The sequence below is a fragment of the Perca fluviatilis genome, chromosome 14 (genome assembly GCF_010015445.1).
Source record: "Perca fluviatilis chromosome 14, GENO_Pfluv_1.0, whole genome shotgun sequence".
In the NCBI taxonomy this organism is placed as follows: domain Eukaryota; kingdom Metazoa; phylum Chordata; class Actinopteri; order Perciformes; family Percidae; genus Perca; species Perca fluviatilis.
This window is the reverse complement of record NC_053125.1, coordinates 7,032,293-7,054,068: the sequence shown is the minus strand read 5'-3', so window position 1 is coordinate 7,054,068 and position 21,776 is coordinate 7,032,293. Positions and strand designations below refer to the sequence as shown.

Sequence of the window (21,776 nt, the reverse complement as noted above, 5' to 3'; positions counted from 1 at the left end):
ATCTATATGTAAGATAGGTGCAAAATGTGTTAGATTGTACATTTGGAATGAATTTGCAGTTATCACAGTAAGCCTTTAGCCATGCCCTATTGTTGTTGGAAGTATGGGACTGGAGAAGAGGCTCGTCTTTAGAAGAAGGTGTCATCGTTGCTGGCACGAATAACAGCTAATACAAGCAGAAGCAGAGTTTATCACGGTGAGTGCTGACCACCTGAAATAATAGCCGGTGCTTTAGGGATGACTGAACTGCCAGAATGCATTACATATTGGATAGCACTGTCCGCACATACTGTAGGATTTGTTGGGAGGAAATACTGCTATGTCAGACAGTCAAATTCCCTCATAATTTCTCTTGCTCTCTACGCGCCTACAAACACACAGGAAACTCTGCTGAGAATGTCAGTGTTTCCTTAGGGCATTAGCGTGGTGAAAGACCTTTACTCAAGTTGACGTGGTAGATCGCCAGGACTGACACGTACACATACACGCGCGCACGCACACGCGCGCACACACACACACAAACACAAACACACATCTTCCCTGTATTAATCCCTGTGGGGTTTGAGCTGTCGATAAGTTGAGCTGACAGTCTCCTCTTCACCTTCTTTCCTGTACATCCTGTCCTCTTCCTCAGCTCTACTATCTCCCTGTCCTGTATTTCCTGTAGACCTCCCATTACTCTTTGTGCAGCAACCATCCCTTTCATAAAATAACAATAAATTATTGTTATATTTATAAAATAACTGGAAGCGTCTATCTCACACGGGCAGTATTGCTTGTTCTAAGTGTCTCATCTCAAAGGTTACATTTCTTTAGTATATCATATCATTTTTTATTTTTTGGAAAAACATTGTCAATCAGCTTTTCACTCTTTCACCAGTTTGTGAATGGGAACAGCAAGACAAGACTTTGGAAGCTCTGTGGAGAGGTGGCCGAGTTATCTCTAGCTTTTTCTACACGTTAAAATGGTTAACATAGCGGCATAACCGAAGTTAGATTAGATCAGAGCCGTGGATGAAATATTAGATCATTTCTAGCTGGTTAACTCGGAAATGTTTTACACCTACACGCTTCATTAAATACTTTCCGCCATTGTTAGAGATGATGATAAAGCATTTGAAATCACCAATTATAAACAGAAACTCTTTAACTTTTCTTTTTGGAGTTGGACACAACAAAATCCATACACGAGCAAAGTACTCTGGGGAAACTAATATAGATTGAGGTTCTTGTTAAAAGATGTAATCAACAGGCACTGCATGGCCTGAATTCTTATAGCTTCCTTTAGCGAGAGTCCTACACCTGCACATTCTCGGGAAATAACAATTGATCGTGTGTTAGCTAGAAACTTCAAAATGGGTTTTGAAAACATGCACTTCATTTGAAGCTAATATGTAACTCCTCAGACCTTTCTTCCTCCACACTACTCAATACCTCTTTTCAATAGCATGAGGTATTGCTGTAGGATTGCAGTCAAGTTGCAGTAAAGCACACAAGTTTGACTGAAAGCACTCTTTGTGAACTGGATGGACCATACTGTATTTCTGGATGCAATGTGTCTCAAACAGCCAGTACATTTTCTCTGGTATGTCAATGAAATGTCTACTTAATCAGTCCCTCCAGAAAAACGCGATTATGCGATCGCATAATTCAATGCACAATCAGCCAAAGTCTGCATACTGATGCGGGGGCCGCATTTTTTCAAATATGCCGCACTTTCGTTTTCGTTGCAAAAAAGTCCTATGTGTTTTAGCAGAAAGTTGAAAAATGTTTACTTCACACAAGAGCAGCCATTTTCCCCTGTTGCCATGGGAACATTATGAAGTGACGTAATTCTGCGACGTGAACATCATCGAAAAGCAGGATGTTGGGGGAATCACTTTTTTTTTTTCTCTTTTTCATCAAACCGCAGTTTTTGCAAGTTCCCGCAATTTCATCGCATAAAATTGCATAAATATCCTGCATATTCCATCGCATTTTTTAAGAAAACGTGCCGCATAATCAAGGATTTTTGTCCGCAATAATCACAAAAGAACTCCGCATTTTTTCTGTAAGGACTGCTTAATGTCAAATGTTTACTAATTGAGCGTGAAGTTGGTCCATCCATGCAAGTTTCACATTTGTACTGTTGAAGTGGTAATAATCCAGCAGAGAGTTGTCCATGTCACTTGTGCAAGTATGTAGATGTGAGCGTAGGATATGTATATATGTGCTTACAGTCAAATCAGGGGCATCAGTGTAGTGCAAACCGACTCTCTCCTTAACATTGGCTATGTTCTATGTTGTACTCTGTCTGACTTAAGCTACCCTCACATCCTCCCCTATGTCCCTAGACCAGTAATGGAATTCCCCAAGCGGAAACGCAGTGGCCATTTTCAAGCGGGCCTGAATCAGCTGGCTAGTGAGGTGATAAATGATGGCGGCTGAACAGGGCGATAAATCAGGAGTATCCCTCTCCCCTTCCCTAAAGAATTAATATAGATAGAGGTGCATTTCACCCGCATAGACCGTGACATTTTAATAGATTTTCTTTTGCCTCTTGCTTATCCCCAAACCCGTTTTGCTAAAGCCCTGCGTGGAATTTTATATAATCTTGGGGTTATTACGACGTGTCCAGAGAGTGATCTTACTGATACTTAGGTTCACAAGAATTAAACTCTCTTTTTATTCACTGCTGTGACAAAACAGCATTATGAAACCTAGCCTTCAGTATATGCGCTCCGCTGTTTGCTTTTGATTAAGACCTTTTAGCTAATGAAGGTATATAGACCTGGTATATGTGCTATAGTGCCTCAGCATTACTGTACTAGAATGTGCCGTGTTGAGTCTCTCAGCATTATTGCTTCATTCCGATGCGTTTGTTTTTCTGTACTCCGACGGTTGACAAGGGGACAGGCCGAGTACAGATGAGAGCAACCGAGAGAAAGAGAGCAAAAGATGATGTAGACAGAGAGAGAGGATTTCAATGCCCCCCCTTCCTTAGCTGTCGATGTACTTTCACAGTTAAAGTGAATAAACAAGTCCCATCACTATCCGACACAAGAGAAGCTGTTTACATTTTCATTGTATTTTTATATTACTGAAGTTCAGTTGCTTATACTATAAACAGTGACTATGACTTTGTAAGGCATCATTAATAATATTTATTGATGATACCTAGATCAATAATGTACCCATGCAGCACCCCCACAGCTGCATTATATCAAACATAGATCAATGTATTTATTTTCTGTTGCTGTATCTCTTTGGTTATTATTCTTAGTGCTCTTTTTTGCCACTATAAAAGTACAAATCTTCTTTTTTTCATTATAGTCCTGTGCCCAGTTATCAGCATCAATCTTCATTTTAATTGAGTGACACCTGCACCACAATATTCACAATTTTAACTCATTATTCATATTATCTATTGCTACGTTTCCACGTGGCCGGCTATTTTCATAAACGGACATTTCAACCTCTCGGTTTTCAAAAATAAAATTGTACAAGTGTTTGTTTACACGTACCCGTGTATATATGCCGTCAATGCCGTCAAGAGCACGCCAGACCTGTAGGTGGCGGTGTAACGAGAAGCTCAAGCCCACATTAGCCAATCAGAATCCCGAAAATAGCAACAACAGCAACGAATCACTTCCTCTCTCTTCTCTTACTCACTATGTCGGCTGCCTAATCCTCCGTTTGTCTCAGTTTATATGCAAACGTGCAAACAAAGTTTTCCAGAATCTCCACTCTGGCTGGAGTTTTTTTTTTAGAAAGAATCGTTTTCAGAGGTGAATTCTCTGTTTGCGTGTAAAGGAAGGGCACAAATGAAGGGAAATGTGTGTTTTTCAAAATAAGCATGTACGTGTAAAAGGGTAGTATATCAACAATATCAAATTGTGTATATCAAATGTCTATTGTGTGATTACAGACTAGTTTTCATTGAAAACCTAAAGCAGCGCTGGTGTTCATTGTGTTTATGTCGTCTACACATGTGGCCCTGCTGTTCTGTCATTCTTCATCCTTTTCTCCATTCTTGTTGTTGCCATGACTTCCCTGTTCTGGGGCCAGTAGCTGTATCTGTATAGCCGCTACCAGCTCACTGCTGGCCATAAGGAGATTATAATGTATGCACTCACAGGCAAAATACAGACTGATAAAAAATAAATCTCTCTCTCTCTCTCTCTATATATATATATATATATATATATATATATATATATATATATATATATATATATATATATATATATATATATATATATTTTAGTGCCAACAATGCATAGTTGTTTTATATGCTGAACTGCTGCTCATACCATACAGTGCAGTACACTTTTATTTCTATGCTTTCACACCGGCGACAGCTGTGGCCGGAGGCATTATGTTTTTGGGTTGTCCTTCCGTCCCTTTCTCATGCACGCGATATCTCAGGACCCCAATGAAAAAATTTGTTCAAATTTGGCATTTGCCACTTGGACTCAAGTATGAACTGATTCGATGTTTTTGGCCATAACTCAAGAATTCCTGGGCTAATTATCACATTTGTAAATGTCATATTATTTTATATCCGATTGAAGATGTTCGAAACATCCACGTTTCGCCACGAAATGCACTTTATACATTTTATTAAATTCCTTCAAAGTTTTTACTACATATAGTATCAGTCTGGACAGAAATGGATGTGAAATACAACTTGAGTGGTTGGCAGAGGCATGCAACCGCAAGGCGGTAATTCTAATTCTAGTTTTTTTGTTTTTTTTGTTCTTCTCAGTTTCCTGTTCATGATTTGTCAGAGTTACATTTTCCACCACAGGAAAAGTTTGTGTGCAGATATTATAAATGAGCTTCATTGTTACGTTAGTTATACAGAGTCACACAGAGGTGCAAGTAGCACACAGTTTTAGGGCTTTGCTCTCTCATACAGATCCAATATTCCATTTGCTTGGTGTGTTTAAAATTAACTTATTCCCACTTGTCCTGATTTCTGCTTCACTCTTATTAAAATTTGGAAATAGTTTGAAAAATAACCCAAGAATTGTGTATCCTCTGTACTATATGTTTTTCTCTCATACACACACACATACACACACACACACACAACGCACACACACACACACAGAAGTCTACCCCACAGTGCATCTGAGGAGGGCCAGGAATCTATCAAGGCCAGGCATATGAGCATAACAAAGTAGACAAGTGTCCTTGAGCGGAGCAGAAACCACATGAATAACCACCAGCAAAACGGCCTACTTCGTTCTGCATGCAGCCATTCTGACTGTAGCTGAAAATACGGCTTTGTAGCATTGATAATGCATGCACATTTGTTTTCTGGCACGCATCAGAGAATCAAGAAGAATTTTAATTGTGTTTGGGATGCTGAGGAAGATGCAGCTGGAGCATTGGGCCTGTCTCCATGAATCATCTTGTTGCTGAATACTCTCTATGCTCTGCTTTCTCTCTGACCAATCACTCGCTACAGATGCATCTATCTTGTGTTCTCCAACTTTGTTTTCTCACTTGACCTGCTTGAAATAAGCCGGGACATCCTCCCCACTCCCCAGTCTCCCACCCTGTGCTTTGCACATCCTGTATTATTCATGGCGAGGCTGTTCTTTGTAAATAAGAGTAGCTTAGGCCGCCCAGTTAGCTGGCGTGTATCGCAGGCGACCGTGGGCAAGCCTGACAAAGCATTCCCACTGTAAAAGCTTTTAAAAGTAGAGGTGGGAGGTGCGGAAAATTAGCAGAGTGACAGAGTGAAACAAAATGCTGTATCATCATTAGGGCTACAGCCCCACCACATACAGAGCATACAAGAAACCCTAGTCAACCTTGGTTAAACAATGTTTACCACCACCCCTAAAAATGGTAGAAAAAGTGCTTACAGCAGCAATGCTGTTGAATAATGCATTTGTGTTGTGCTAGTCCATGTGAACGGTTCTTTGTTTTCTTAATTCATTCCATTCACTCAAGAGAACTTATCAGTGTTTTAAAATGCATGTGTGTTGGGAGACCATGCTATGAATAGAGTAGAATTGCTATTCTGTTGTGAGGATAGTACAAATACATATATACTTTATTTTACGTAATTCCTCACACAACACAATATTACTTTTATAATTGTACATGGCAAATTGGAGATTTTATTCACACTTTCCCTCCAAAATCAGGAAGTTTTCACCACCTGTCATCTAAACTAGCTCTTTCCAATAGTTTTTTTAATAATACATTTATTTTCTTTTTTTATAGCGCTTTTCTAGACACTCAAAGACACTTTACAGTGTAGGTTACATAGATACAACAAACAGACAAGGTACATAGACAAGGTTACATAACAGACGAAAGAAAAGAAAACACAAAGGTGCATGGACAAGCAGAGGCAAGCAAGAGAAAATGGGAAAGTCTGTCAACAGGAAAATGCTAATTCGAAGAGGTGAGTTTTGAGGGCCTGTTTGAAGGATGGTAGGGTGCTTGACTGTTTGATGTGGTCGGGGAGGTGCGTACCAGAGGGTCGGTGCAGCACCTGAGAAGGCTCTGTCGCCCCAGGTCCGGAGCTTAGTCCTGATGGTCTTGAGTGTGTTCGCATCGACGGACCTGAAGAGGCGGGCAGGAGTGTGGTGGGTGAGGAGGTCGGAGAGGTATGGAGGGGCAAGGTTATTAAGTGCTTTGTATGTGAGGAGAAGTATTTTGAAGTTGATCCTGTGTTTGACTGGGAGCCAGTGGAGGTTGTGGAGAACAGGGGTGATGTGGTCTCTTTTAAATCAACGAAAACCTCCTCATTTTAGCTGAGCAGTGCCATTATTTCACATAGCGGTCTGTTGTGAAGCTGGACGACCATTTTATAGTATGCCATCAACACCTGTGGTTCTTTCCGTCATGGCCGCCACACTTGTTGTCGGAAGCTTCTCTGTCAGTGGCCCCCTCTGATCTGGAAAACCATTGAGAGAGCCGTGTTTCCCCTAGATCAACTGTCATTGTCAGGAATTAAGTTTTTTTCCTGCAACCCAAAATCAAAGAATAAAGTAATTTCCCTCACAATTAAGCAGGATTTTTTTTTATTGATAAGGGACACAGGTAAAATGTGTTATACCTCCTATAAATATAATCCAGTTAATCTTATTTCCATATAGGCTATGTATTTAGTATATACTCTTTTAGTATGACTCTGAGACACCTTACAGTGCCTTGCGGAAAGTATTCGCCCCCTTGAACTTTTCGACCTTTTGCCACATTTCAGGCCTCAAACATAAAGATATAAAACTGTAATTTTTTGTGAAGAATCAACAACAAGTGGGACACAATCATGAAGTGGAACGAAATTTATTGGATATTTCAAACCTTTTAAACAATTAAAAAACTGAAATATTGGGCGTGCAAAATTATTCAGCCCCCTTAAGTTAATACTTTGTAGCGCCACCTTTTGCTGCGATTACAGCTGTAAGTGGCTTGGGGTATGTCTCTATCAGTTTTGCACATCGAGAGACTGACATTTTTGCCCATTCCTCCTTGCAAAACAGCTCGAGCTCAGTGAGGTTGGATGGAGAGCGTTTGTGAACAGCAGTTTTCAGTTCTTTCCACAGATTCTCTATTGGATTCAGGTCTGGACTTTGACTTGGCCATTCTAACACCTGGATATGTTTATTTGTGAACCATTCCATTGTAGATTTTGCTTTATGTTTTGGATCATTGTCTTGTTGGAAGACAAATCTCCTTCCCTGTCTTCAGGTCTTTTGCAGACTCCATCAGGTTTTCTTCCAGAATGGTCCTGTATTTGGCTCCATCCATCTTCCCATCAATTTTAACCATCTTCCCTGTCCCTGCTGAAGAAAAGCAGGCCCAAACCATGATGCTGCCACCACCATGTTTGACAGTGGGGATGGTGTGTTCAGGGTGATGAGCTGTGTTGCTTTTACGTCAAACATAACGTTTTGCATTGTTGCCAAAAAGTTTGATTTTGGTTTCATCTGACCAGAGCACCTTCTTCCACATGTTTGGTGTGTCTCCCAGGTGGCTTTTGGCAAACTTTAAACGACACTTTTTATGGATATCTTTAAGAAATGGCTTTCTTCTTGCCACTCTTCCATAAAGGCCAGATTTGTGCAGTATACGACTGATTGTTGTCCTATGGACAGAGTCTCCCACCTCAGCTGTAGATCTCTGCAGTTCATCCAGAGTGATCATGGGCCTCTTGGCTGCATCTCTGATCAGTCTTCTCATTGTATGAGCTGAAAGTTTAGAGGGACGGCGCGGGTCTTCGTAGATTTGTAGTGGTCCGATACTCCTTCCATTTCAATATTATGGCGCGCACAGTGCTCCTTGGGATGTTTAAAGCTTGGGAAATCTTTTGTATCCAAATCCGGCTTTAAACTTCTCCACAACAGTATCTCGGACCTGCCTGGTGTGTTCCTTGTTCTTCATGATGCTCTCTGCCGCTTTACACGGACCTCTGAGACTATCACAGAGCAGGTGCTTTATGCATTTATACGGAGACTTGATTACACACAGCTGGATTCTATTTATCATCATTAGTCATTTAGGTCAACATTGGATCATTCAGAGATCCTCACTGAACTTCTGGAGAGAGTTTGCTGCACTGAAAGTAAAGGGGCTGAATAATTTTGCACGCCCACTTTTTCAGTTTTTATTTGTTAAAAAGTTTGAAATAGCCAATGAATTTCGTTCCACTTCATAATTGGGACCCACTTGTTGTTGATTCTTCACAAAAAATTACAGTTTTATATCTTTATGTTTGAGGCCTGAAATGTGGCAAAAGGTCGAAACGTTCAAGGGGCGAATACTTTCGCAAGGCACTGTATTTTATAAAGCGGACATAGCTACGTGTATCCTTGGCCGTTTCAATGCGTTTATCATAATTGTCAGAATACGGGTGCACTCCAACTTTAGTGGCAGCTGGTTTGACCACGCAGATGCGAGAGACAGTGGGCTTGACCGCAGCCTTGTACTCGGTCAGCTCTGGTGCATCGCCGCGGCCGTCAGGTTGATTGGCGGTGGTCTCTTTCAAAGAACTTAAATATCTTTGACTGCTTTGGTTTTCTGTCAGTGTACGGTTCTTGTAAGTGTGTTATGCTGAAGTCAAAGAAAATGTTCCCTCTTTGAAAGCTAAACACCTGTGAAAAGATGAACAATCTAATGAAATAATATCACCACAACATTCAGAAAAACATATATACGTGAACTATACGTGATTGATAGACATTATTTCAACCGTAAATGTCAAGTTTATTTCTATCTATATATTTATGTATAATGAAAAACGAATGAATGAAATCAATAACTCCTCATCGCAGGCAGGCCATCCCCCAATATAATTGTAGGGGAAACACTGACAGAGATTGCCCTTCCCCTTCCTGTTCCATGAATGAACAGGCTGGAGAATAACTCTCCAGCTACCGAAAGGGGTGATGAATTCAAAAACCACTTGCAATGCTGGGATTAGCCTGAGGGCTGTTTAAAACCCATTGAAATGCTGTGAAAAAAGAAAGATGAGTTTGATTTATTTTTTATCTCTATTTCTCCTATTGCATCCCCTACCCCTATCCCCCAAAACACACACACAGTTTTTTCATTTCAGTATGGTATTGGCGTACATGTAACAGTATCTATGTAGCCAATGTAGTGTAAGTGTTTATGTAAGTTACTCTACATCATTAATAAAGGACCTGGGTTGCTGCATATTAACCTCACATTCAACCTTTGTCATGTATCGGTAGATCACGCACTATATAACGATGCATGGGTATGAATGTATTGGAAATGGTAATTGACTTTAAAGTTACTTAAAATTACATTAGATCATGAATGATGTAATGTTGGAATGTCATACCCCCTTGCTCTTAGTAACACTTTACATTGCTTGAGGAACATGAAAGTTTTATTTCTCTGTGTATTCTTTATGGAAAATCATAAAATACTGCAGTTAATCAATAAGAAATACCCCTTTGCTTTCCCTCAATGATTTTCTGTTTTAAGGTTAGCTCTGCTTTCCGATAGTTGGCTCACAGACCCCTAAATTGGCCTCTCTTTGGTACTTGCAACAGATGCAGCATGCATGAGTAGACTGCATACAGGCATTACGTGTGTTTCGATCTAAAATCCCATCAGGGTGACTGTCCTCGGTGTGCAAATGTGCACACAAGCTTATGGCTATACCCTCCCTTTGCACACACAGACACAAACACACAGCCTGATAAATATCGCACCCCCCTATTTTGTGTCACTCCACTCCCTGGAGAGAGGCCCTTATCGACAGGCAGCACAGCTGATCTCTCTCTCTCTCTCTACCTCTCTCTTTCTGTCTCTCGCTCACCACACGTCTCGCGCATATCTGCTCTCCGTTCTCCCTCTGATCTTCTAGCTGAATTACTTCTCTCATCTTGAGCATATAGCCAGAATCCACAAAAGCTCTAATCAATCTCATTTGGTTTCATTTTCAATCAATTACCCAGTGGTCCCGCATGTTGGAAGCTGGCGGGAAGGCAGGCGAGGGGGGTCCTCTGCATTTGATTGTATATCACAGAAAGTTCCATTGGCAAGGTGTACGGTGCCTCAACCCTGATTTGCACAGGCAGTCACCGTCAGCGGCACTATAATGTGCTGCTGGGAAAAGGCCAAAAGGTCATATGAAACCATTTAAGCACAGCTAGATTGAACACAGCTGCAGCATTCTGTAGCTCACACTCCTATGAATATAAAACTGAAAAATACTGGGATTATGATATGCCTCTCCTATTTTATACATATTAAAAAAAACAATGTTTGTCTTATCTCGTGCCCCCCAGTACTTAAAATGCCTTGACTCGAGTAGAATCTATGATAGCAGCTGAATTGACATCATGTCACCCGTGCTGATAATATAATTACTGCTACTACAGCTGCTAATGAGTTGTTGCTCATTTGCGATTGGAAGTGCGCGTTTTCCATCTCTGTATTGGCTTTTGATGTGTTCAGGGCTTTCCATTGACAGCCAGTGTAGTTTGGATCAATTCTACAGTAAATACATAATGAATCAAGGGTTCATTCATTATATCAAAGAGGTGGGCGCAAGTGAGACTTTTAATTAAAGGCCAACATTGGCAAAAACGATTTAGTGCTCTGATTTTGAATATAGTACAAAAGAGCAGGGATGAGGCAGGTGGAGAAACAGGGAATATAGAGTTAGAAGTGCAGGCCTACAGGTCCCCCCCCCTCCCCTGCGGGCCCAGACACAGCTTTGTGTAAATACATGGCAGCAGTGAACAGCAGAGAGAGGAGTCTCGCGCTCTGAAGCAAGAAAGCTGGTCGTTTTAAGAGCTAAAACAGCAGGAATGCTATGCCCTCCCATCCTTGTTTTATTGTTGGAAGTCAGCACATTGAATTGTCTGGGCCGGTTTAAAACGAGTTAGTTGTATGATTTGCAAGCTGGACTGCATTTGAATTAGCTTAGAATCCAGATCTGCAGCCTAAAGACAGATTTATAACTCTCCCTGTGTAATCGATGGGGGAAAAAAAAGGGATGCAAAAGATTAAACGGAAAAAGAGAGATAAAACTGTGATTCTATGGCAGGGTTTTCCCTGCCATTAAATTTTGTGCTTAGGTGCATGAATGTAAAATCAATAGGGAGTGCATCTGGACAAGCCAACGCATAGGACAGGGCTCTGCAATTTATCCATATAATGACACGTCCTGCATAGGCAGTATAAATAATTTTGCCAATGACAGCGAATCATCTACCAGTCATTCCGTTAGTGTGCTGGGTCAGAACGGGTTGTTGTGAAATAATAAGCACTGATAAAACAATGTTCCTCACACTAATGAGTGCCAAATAGCTAGGTAGTTAGCAAATAAGTACAAGAAGACACTGTGAATCCGTAACGCTCAAGTGTTTTTTGCGGTAGGCCATCTCCCGCACGCACCGCTGTCATCGTCCCCAGTTTATTGGCCCCAAGCGGTGGGGGGAAAAAACCAAACAACAGCCGTTAGGCACACATACTCAGTGCAGTATGTTGTGAACACCTGATGCAACTCACCAGTTTGTGCTGCTGGATCAGGGCTGAGAATCAGCTGTTTTAGAACTGGAAAATGGGCAAGTACGGCTGCCTGGGGGTCACGAGTTGGGGTCTAGGCTCCTATTCTTACCTCCGCCAAGGAGGCAAGAACTGACCGGATTTTCCTGAAACTTAGGGGGAAGGGTGTAGCATGGGCCAAGGAAAAACTCATTACATTTTGGAGCGGATCAGAATCACAGGGCAGATACACTAATTGCTTTTTCACTTTTGTGGTGAACATGTGGATAATGTGCTGCATTCATGTGGTGAAGGATTAATCGGAAAAATGTAGAAGTTACCGTCTGAAAATGTTACACTGCATCACCATGCCTCGGTGTAGTTCTGCCAACTCTTGAGTGCCCTTGTAGTTTTGTCTTTAAGCTTTTTAGGCGTTATCTATAGTGATAAATAATGGTCAAATGATGTAAAATTGCATAGTTTCAAGTCAAAAACCTTCACACGTTCTTGAAGCCCCACCCACACTCCTCACTGGTGGCATTTGAGGCTGTCATGGACCAAAAAAGGGAGAAAATCCAAACTTTTGATGCCCGGCCGAGCTGCAGTGATAAAATATTGATGCGGTTTTCAGCTCACAGTGCAGTCACCACTGTTCAGATATTCTGCTTCAAGATAAAAGGCTGACCCCCCTACTGCTGCTGTACGTCACCTCACCCCTTCTCATCAATTACTCTCCCTTTGTCTTACTTGTCTCTTGCTCACCTTGTCTCGTAGTTGATCTTGCCCTAGCGCACATATGTTCTGTCTGTGAATGTGAGAGAGTGAAAGAGAGTGTATGACTGTATGAGTGACAGCATCATAAGCAATGTGGGGTTTGCTGGTTTGTAAGCTCGTACACGTGTTCATTTACTGTGTGACACCATTTCCACTGAGCCCTTAATTGCTTCCTGGCTAAGCTGAACATTCAGACGAGCTCTTCTCTTTGTATGTGCATCTTTTTTGGTTATAACGAAGTGTAGTGTCCCGGGAACTACGACAGCAGTAGCAATTTCCCCTAGACAGAATGTGAGCAGGGAGGCTAAATCCAATCACAAGTGGTCAACTGGAGAGACATTGTTGACACGCTGATGCCAGGTGTGAACTGTAATCCACCTGAGAAGGTTGTGGTAACAGTCTGGGTATTTCCGGCTTGTTTGTCATATACTATGTTGTGTGTGCTTCCGTCTGTGGGCAAAAACCAGCATTCTGAATTTCCCTCTTGTCTATGCCTCTCTTTGCCCCTATCGGACTCCCAATCTCTCGGTCTTTCCCTCTCTCTCCTCATCTCACATGGAAGGGATTCATCACAGCAGTGGAACTGTGAACACAGAGAGATAAGCCAGTGAGAAGCATATGGTAACTGCAGCTGGCACTTATTTAAAAAAGCCGTCAAAAGGGGCCGGTAGAGAATGGTGGGAGATGGGGTTGAGGAAAGGTCCTTGCCAGGTTGATGCCTGGCTTGTTTTGGCTGACCAATAATGTATTTTTAAGGCCAATTCCAATGTTGATATTTGAGATTTAAAAAGAAATCACAGCAATATATATATACACACCATGTACTAAGCGTGAAATTTTGCATTTGAATAATAAAGTTAGCATTGCTCTCCAGTGGACAAATTCAAACCTTGCCATTTCAAATTTGTTACTTATCCACCAATACCATCTTCAGTAAACTAATATTGGCAGATCTATCAGCCAGATTCATTCATATATATATATATCTCAGCCTGATTTATTGGCAGGTTTGGGGAGTAACGGAATACATGGAACGGCGTTACATAATTAGTATACAAAAAAAGGTAAGCGTGTTTCGATAAAGTGACAAGATAAAAGCGTACTGAGATGACCGATATGACGAAAACATCAAAATGGAAATTATTAGCAGGAGTACAATTTTAAAAGGATATATCATACACATGCACACACAGTACAACATTTCATGACTCTCACATACCACCACTCTGGTCTCGATTGAAAGCGGACATCATGGCCTCTAACAAGAAAAGAATGCTTTCACTGGGTGGACATTTTGCTATTATTGTGTATTTAAAGCAAACAAGGGGAACAACATCACAGTACAGTGCAAGTTATACCCATATTTGTTATTGTTGGAATCCAAAAGTAATTGAAATTGATTAAGTTGCGTTACTTTAATATTTTAATACTTGGATTAGGTTACTGACTACATTTTTAACAGGTAATCCGTAATTGTATCGGAATACATTGTGAAAGTAGCCCTCCCGTTGGCCCATGATGAGAGGGAAAAGTGTTTACACTTAGAGCACGTGCAAAAGACTGAATGAAGAGTGAGAGAAGAGGTAGAAGACAGTCACACTGTGAGAGGAGGAGGAGGAGATAATGTCCACTTCCCTCCTTCATTTACTCTTTTCATACCTCCTCTGCCCCACATGTTGTCGCCCCATAGGCCATGTTGTTTGTATCCTTCCTTCTTTCCATCTTCTTGTTGCGTCTCTTCTCCCCAAATTTCTCTCTCCATTGTTAGCTGTGTGTGTGTATGTTGGGGGAAGTTAAAAGTCAGTGTGAGAAAAGATAAGAACAGAGAGCAGGTGATTTGAGCTTAAGATGCAGCTCTGAGAAATCACTCAAGCTTTGTACCCTGTCTTTACCCTAGTTTAATTCATGAAGCTGCAGTGTGTGTGTGTGTCTGTCTGTGTATGTCTCAGATAATTTCAGACAGGCAGGAGGAGAGAGCGAGGCTCTCAGCTCTAGTGGAATCCATCTTAACTGGGCTCGAGTGGAATCCACTCCTCTGTCCTCATTTTCATATCACTTCTACTGTTTTTTTTTTTTATATATCTGGTAATCAGCGATCTGCCTTTGCCTCGAGTTTTTGTCTGTATTTTGTCTGTTTCTACATTCAAGGTGATAACCTTATATCTCCCTCTGTCACCATTTTCTAGAACTGAGATAGAAAGTCTCGCCTTTATCTTGACGTCCCTCGAGTTTTGAGATGATAAAATTGCTTTTAAGGAGATTTCATTCAGATAGAGAAACATTCAGTTGTACTGTAGCATTTGCTCACAAAGAAACAAATCGGCAAATGCTGATTGCTTTTTCAGCTTTGATTTGCTCCGCAAAACAAGAGTTATTGGCTTTCCTTCTTGACACATAATGTTATTTATCTGTCTTCCGCTCTCATTCCGGCTAAGACGGAATGTTGAATCAGGACTGTTTTTTTTAGGGAGTTAAGGTTTACATGGTAATTGCAGCAATCCAATAATGGTTTTAGATGCTGCTCTTGAGAAAGTAGCTGTTTTGTGGTGGTGCATTATTGTCAAACTAAACAAATGCCATTTTGATTTCAGAATGATGAGGTTTAAATGAAACTAACTGGAATGTCAAGCAGCTAATCGGTAATTTCTCAAGGTTCCTTTTAAAGAATGAATGGAAGTAAACCATTCCTCTATATGTCTAAATTATCAGCAGACTGGGCAGGGTGTCTCATGCCCCCCCATCAATCAAAGGGTTCTTACCCCAGTATGAGTCGGACTATATGAAATTCACCTTTACACCTGACCAATATCACTGACCCTTTGACACACGCGCCACCACCTGTACAAGAAATCTATTTTGGTAACTGATTTGGTCCCCTCTTTGGAGCACATTTTAATGTTGTCCCTAAACCGCCATTGTATTTCCTCGGAGGCTTTTATTTATGCAGCAGGATGCCAAGGCAAACAGGTATTAAATTATTAATAATAGGCCTAAATGAGACTGTTAGTCATTGGCTGAGAAGCAGACATCTGTGTATGTGTGCTGGCTCGCTTTTGTGCATGCAGTCACTGTGGGGATACTTATTTAAAAGGGAAAGAAATTGGAGAAACAAAGAGAAAATGGCTGCAGAAATAAAGAGGGATGAGGCTACGGGGGGAAGGAAATTGGGATATAGACGGCATTTGGCGAAGATGAATTGCATAATTAAAAAAAAGTAGCCAGCGCATATTGATTGCGCAGATCCTGGGATAGGATTGTGAAGCAACGGCCTGGGAGTGGAGCCGTCCCCAGGCCAGAGTGAGAGATAGCTAGATGTTGACATGCTGCCACACAGACATACTGCAGATACACACACACACACACACACACACACACACACTTGCAGACATGATCAGTATTCTCATGCTACAAAAGAAGAATGGAATCCAACATGTTAAGCTATCCACGCGCATAGACATTTACTTTGCACACAAAAAAAAGGTTGGCATGCTGTCCCTTAATTTGCTGTCACCTCCATTTTTGGTACCACATGCTATTTAGGAAGCCAAAAAAATATTATATGTGCTCCCTGGGGGACTGAAAGTGGAGAGACAGCGGGGTCCTCTTCAGCGGAGTCAATTTGGCTGCTGGTCGCTTCTCAGTGTGTTTGAAGTGTGTTTGTTGACCCGTAGACCTACAGCACTACATCCACCCATGAGTTTAGATTAAGCAATAGAACACAAGGCAGATAAAGGGGTTTGGTGAGAGAGCGGCAGAGAGAAAGTTGAGATGTTTTATGTAAAAACGTTTAGTCCAACTGCTCCAACAAGATATTGTGACTCTATATAAAACCAGTTAATGAAAGATTCAGCCTTTTAAAATATGTCTTGTTTTGTGGAATGCTTATGTTTGATTGTGTCTAGGCTCATTTTAAGAATTGGAATTACAGGTATCATTTTCGAATGACTGTGCATGGAGAACATATAGCTAAGATTTAATTTCAATGTCCTCTAAATCAACACGTAAATCCAACTAAACATATATAGTGGGATAAGACAGTTTTTTTTCTTGTGTGTATTATTCGTATTTTTGCACTGATGAAGTCTTCCAAAAATTGCTGTTTTCAGATGTCAGATTGGATTTGACCTCCCTCATACCTAAAATTGATAATGCATCATGCTTTTAACTTCAAGTCCAGACCAGCAGTACCCCAACGTAACCAGAGGGATACCAAAGATCACAGTAGTCAATCGTAAAGGGTCCAATCAAATGCTACAGCTACACTGGTATGAATGGATATTTCCTCAATGAAAACTGATTAAGTAAAGCTTTAAATCAAAGGAAATTAACAAGTTAGTATTCATTCAAGTGGTATTGGCATTTTCTTTTTACTGCATTACTATATCTGACTTTATACTTTAGTTTCTTTACAAATTAGGATTTTAAATGCAAAACATATGAAGAGAGACAAGAAGAACTGAAAGTGTTAGTCGATTAATTTATTCAATTTTACTTGATAGTCAATTTTTTGATAACTGATTGTCATTTTTCATACAAAATGACAACCATTTCATGGACCCAGCTGATCAAATGGAAAGATGTGTTGTTTTTTTTTATAATTAATGCAATTATTTTTATTTACATTCATGAATTTGAGGTTTGCATTGTTGGTTGGATAAAACAAGCATTGTGAAGGTGTCACTTCACAATTCACAAGTTGTATCAGCATTCCTCACTCTTCTGAATACAAGCCAATTATTTCCACAATTATTCATTAGCTTCAGTCCTATAACAAATAGTTAAAATTAGCCTAATCTTAACCAACTACAACAGTGAAATGCTGCCCATGCATCAGTAACAATAATCTAATGATATAATAGAATATCAGTCACATGGGTAATTTTTCTGGATTGAGTACTTATACTTTTGATACTTTGAGTACATTTTCCTGAGTATGCTTACATTCTCTTACTAATGTAAAAGCTCTGAATACTTCCAACACTGGGTATTGGTATATGTATTCTTCCCATACATCCATTTCCATCCGCTTGTTCCCACCCTACCGTGCAGAGAGAGATTCCATGGATAGAGCTTTGTCTTACATCAAAATGTCTCCAGCTTGAGCAAGTTTTTTTTGGAGATTGTGCTTTGTCAGATAACACACTGCCTTCAGAGTCCACAGGATGATGGCGTGTGGCGTGTTTTTTTTACAGCTTAAATCTTTAAGTTTAAGTCGGTCAAGTTTGCCGCCCTGGTCTCCCGCAGGTACCGCCGTTGTGGGAAACATCGGGTGACAGCGTCAAAGACTTCAAAGCAGAGTTTGCATCAAAAAAATGCGCTTGAATGCTGAGGGAGCGCAAAGCCATGTACAGAGGGACACATCCTCAAGAATGTATAAAGAAACACACCCCAAACAAGACGCACAAGTGTAGACACATGTTCGCACGCCATCTCACATGCGCGCACACACGCAGTCTCTCAAACACACAGGCATGCTCATTCACTCCTGTGTCCTCTGTCTTTCAGCATGTCTTTGTTGAATTTATCAGCATAATCCTTCTGTCTTTGCTTGTTCAATAGAGAAATGGGGAAAAAACTAAGCCGGGGGGGCGAGGGGATGAGAGAGACACAACCGCAAAGTAGTGGAAACGAGACAAGCCATTAAAATGCATGGGTGCCCTTGCCAGTTCAGATAAAGCTCACAATACACCGGCATCAAATTTCATCAAATAGTCTTGTCTGCAGACTGTATATAGCAGACAGAGGTTCCTAGTACTGCATCCAAAAGCCCTGTCCATGGAGCTCCATGTGCATATGTGAGAGAAAGAGTGTGTGTGTGGGGTGGCTGACTGACCTTCCTGCAGGCCACTCCATGCCCTCGTGGTCAGTGCTGCCACCTTTTGACCGGCACTAATGGCATTAAGCCGGACACACACCTGGCATCGGTCTAATGAAGAATTCCACACACACATACATACACACACACACACACACACACACACACACACACACACACACACACACACACACACACACCCTGTCGGTTTTCTCTCTCTCTCTCTCTTTCACATTCCACCTTTCTGTAAGCCTCATTGCCTGCCATGCACTGTACCTGCCTGGAATCTTAAAGTGACATGACAAGAGTATCTCCTCCTGGCAACACAAATGCACACCCACACATTTACTGATCAACTGTGGACAGCTTCCTCCGCAGCTTCCTCCAGCCCCTCAGGGGTGTACAGTATGTGTTTGTAGAGGAGGAAAAGAGTTAGCGGGGGGGAGGAAATAGGCTGTCAATACATGCCTTGGGCTGAAACAAATGCCAAAGACCAACATAGAAAAAGAAATGGGGGACATTGGCTGCTCTCTTCACGGTATAGTGCCTTGATCATTGATCGAGAATAGCCCTGGGTCAACGCTGCCTCAAAGTCAGAGTTTTGGAAGCTGACCTTTGCAATGTGGGGCTTAGAATGTGTGTACATTATGTTTCCTGTACGGAAATGAGAAACGATTGACATACAAACTTTCAATGTGAATCATCATGTTCTGCAGGTGCCAATACATGCCTGCCAGGCAACGATCAATATGAAGTCATCACGAGCAATGTAATAACTCAATCTCTCCAAGACTGGATCCGTTTTGACTGCGCAAGGATGAAAGAAACGTCAACGGCAAATTGAAAATGACACCTCCGGCAATGCTGCATTTCCCTATCTCCATACCGAGAAGTCTTTGAAATGTGCCTCCTTCTTTAAAGTGAGTTAGCAAGGCAGGTACACACCATGACACATGCCCTGAGAAATGTGGACATAATGAACAAGACTTGATGTAAGTCGGTAGAATTGTTCGTTGAGGCACACAATTTCTATTCCAGCATTTGGATCCTGACATTTTAACTTGGTAAATAAGACCAATAATTAGACGGCAACAGGTTTTTGCTCTTTCACGGTGGCACCCAAGCAGCCATAAAGCCAGGGCCAGGTTCAGCTGAGCACAAATACCAGAGCAACAGGCTGGGGAAATAAGCGGGTGGAAATGTCTCTGCGCGCTCTGCCTTTTTCCTCTCAGATGATTGATGGTGGACATTGTTCCGTGGCTTTTAGTCACAGGCTTGTAATTGCCTTTTGATATTGTTACAAATGAGAAATTACTCTGTCCCATTACCAGCACAGGAGATAAACAAAAGGGAGGCTTCAGCAGAGTAGGACGATAAGGCAATGTTTACAAAGGGGAAAGCGCCAACGCTCACATTCCACTTATTTGAACAGAGTTCTAGCATTCACAGAGAAAGAGGTGAAGTTGCGAGCATTGAGATAGTTTGATACCTAAGGATGTAAATTATAGGAACATGCATGTTCTCTATCTTTTCATAAAGCTGCACCGACAGACTAGAATATTAAATAAAACTGACTTCCGAGCAAGGATTATTTACAAAAAGCCATATCATGATGAGAAGACAAATACAGTACCCGTCAGCCACCCGAAAAAATCATATCCTGTCCTTGCCGCAGAACACTATGTTTTTATTTTATAATAACAATCCCTGTGCAGCTCCTCTAGCACCCTCGAGGAGTTATATTAATGGTCCCTGTGTCAGGGCTTGCGTAATTAATGTCCTGGAACGTCACTCGCTGCTCCCTGTGCTTCCTGTCCCCTAACGAGACACCTCCCACCCCCCAACAGCCACCACCCTTCTCACTCCATCTACTCCCCAACCCCCCACCTCCCACCTCAGCCAACCAGCAATGCTAATCACCCATTACTTACCTGATCCATTGTTGATCGAGGTGTGCCATGGTGATGGGCGACAGATGAAATGGAGGGGGGTGTGTGTGTGTGTGTGTGTGTGTGTGTGTGTGTGTGTGTGTGTGATAGAGATCAGGTGTTGCGTGTTTGTGATGGAAATCTAATTCTCTGAGCCATAGAGATTGTTATCCCTATAATCACAAGCGTGGACACGATCCTGTCGACACTGGTGACATGTGCCAAATATCACCTTCGCGGACAGCCAGGACCGGGGGGTAAAACACGTCACATGTTGATCGCCTCACTTGAATTGGCTGTCATTACATCATAGCTCTTATTTGAGGCATGTACCAATAGTCAAGTCAATCGAGACAAGTCCAAGTTAGGTCCCAAGTCTTCCTAATCAAACGACTAGCTTCTTTTTTTTTTTTTTTGCAAAGATATTTCCAGCATGTTTTACAAGGTACTTTGAATGCCTGGGTGTCGTTACATGTTCAAGGTGTGGTTATCTACTGTGTGCCAGGTCTGGGATTCTACCAGGTCAAAACCCGAGACCCAGTTTTTCCTTTCAGGTCTCAAGTTGAGTCTTACGCAACGATAGTCTTAAGACTCCCAGCAGTCAAGTTAAATCTTAAATCTCAGTTTTAGTTCTGGCACCAGACCACGTCTCAAGTCCACAGCTCTGGCTTACGTCCCCGAAGGAGACACACTTACTCGGAGAATGTCCTATCAGGCGCTCCTCTGTTATTCCAAACCACTCTGCTCCCCAACCTCCTTCCTATGTTTCTCTCCATTCCCATCATTGCCAATTCTCCTCAAGATATAAATAGACGAATCATGTGTCTGACCTGCTGCTGTATGGATACAACAATGTAGAGCTGTAAACCTGCAATGCGCTGCAGAAGACTATGATCTGACTTGGACTTGACTTGGTACTTGCTTTCACAAGAGCTGCATGATTTGAACTGATCTCAACTGACTTCAGACCAAGGTCGTCACAATACCAGAATTTTAAACTTCGATATAATACTAGTATATAAAAACAATACTCGATCACACGACAATACAAAAATTATTTTTTATCAACAACTTGCACACAGATACAGACAAACTATAACAGTAATTATCCTTATTATTACTGTTCTTCAATAGTACTTTTTTCATCTCTAATGTTGCTTCACTTGTAAACACAGGACCAGTTGATTTTCTTAACCTGTTGTTTCATCTGGGCAAACAATCTGATTGTAGATCGAAAGTGTAATTAACGGAGATCGTATCATTTTACAAACATGCTATTGAAA

At 41.4% G+C, this 21,776-nt stretch overlaps 1 protein-coding gene across 8 annotated transcripts in view; it reads left to right on the top strand.

The window, feature by feature from the left end:
* Window positions 1-21,776, top strand: part of nrxn2b (neurexin 2b) — a 669,808-nt gene that overhangs the window by 341,010 nt on the left and 307,022 nt on the right. The window lies entirely within an intron of this gene.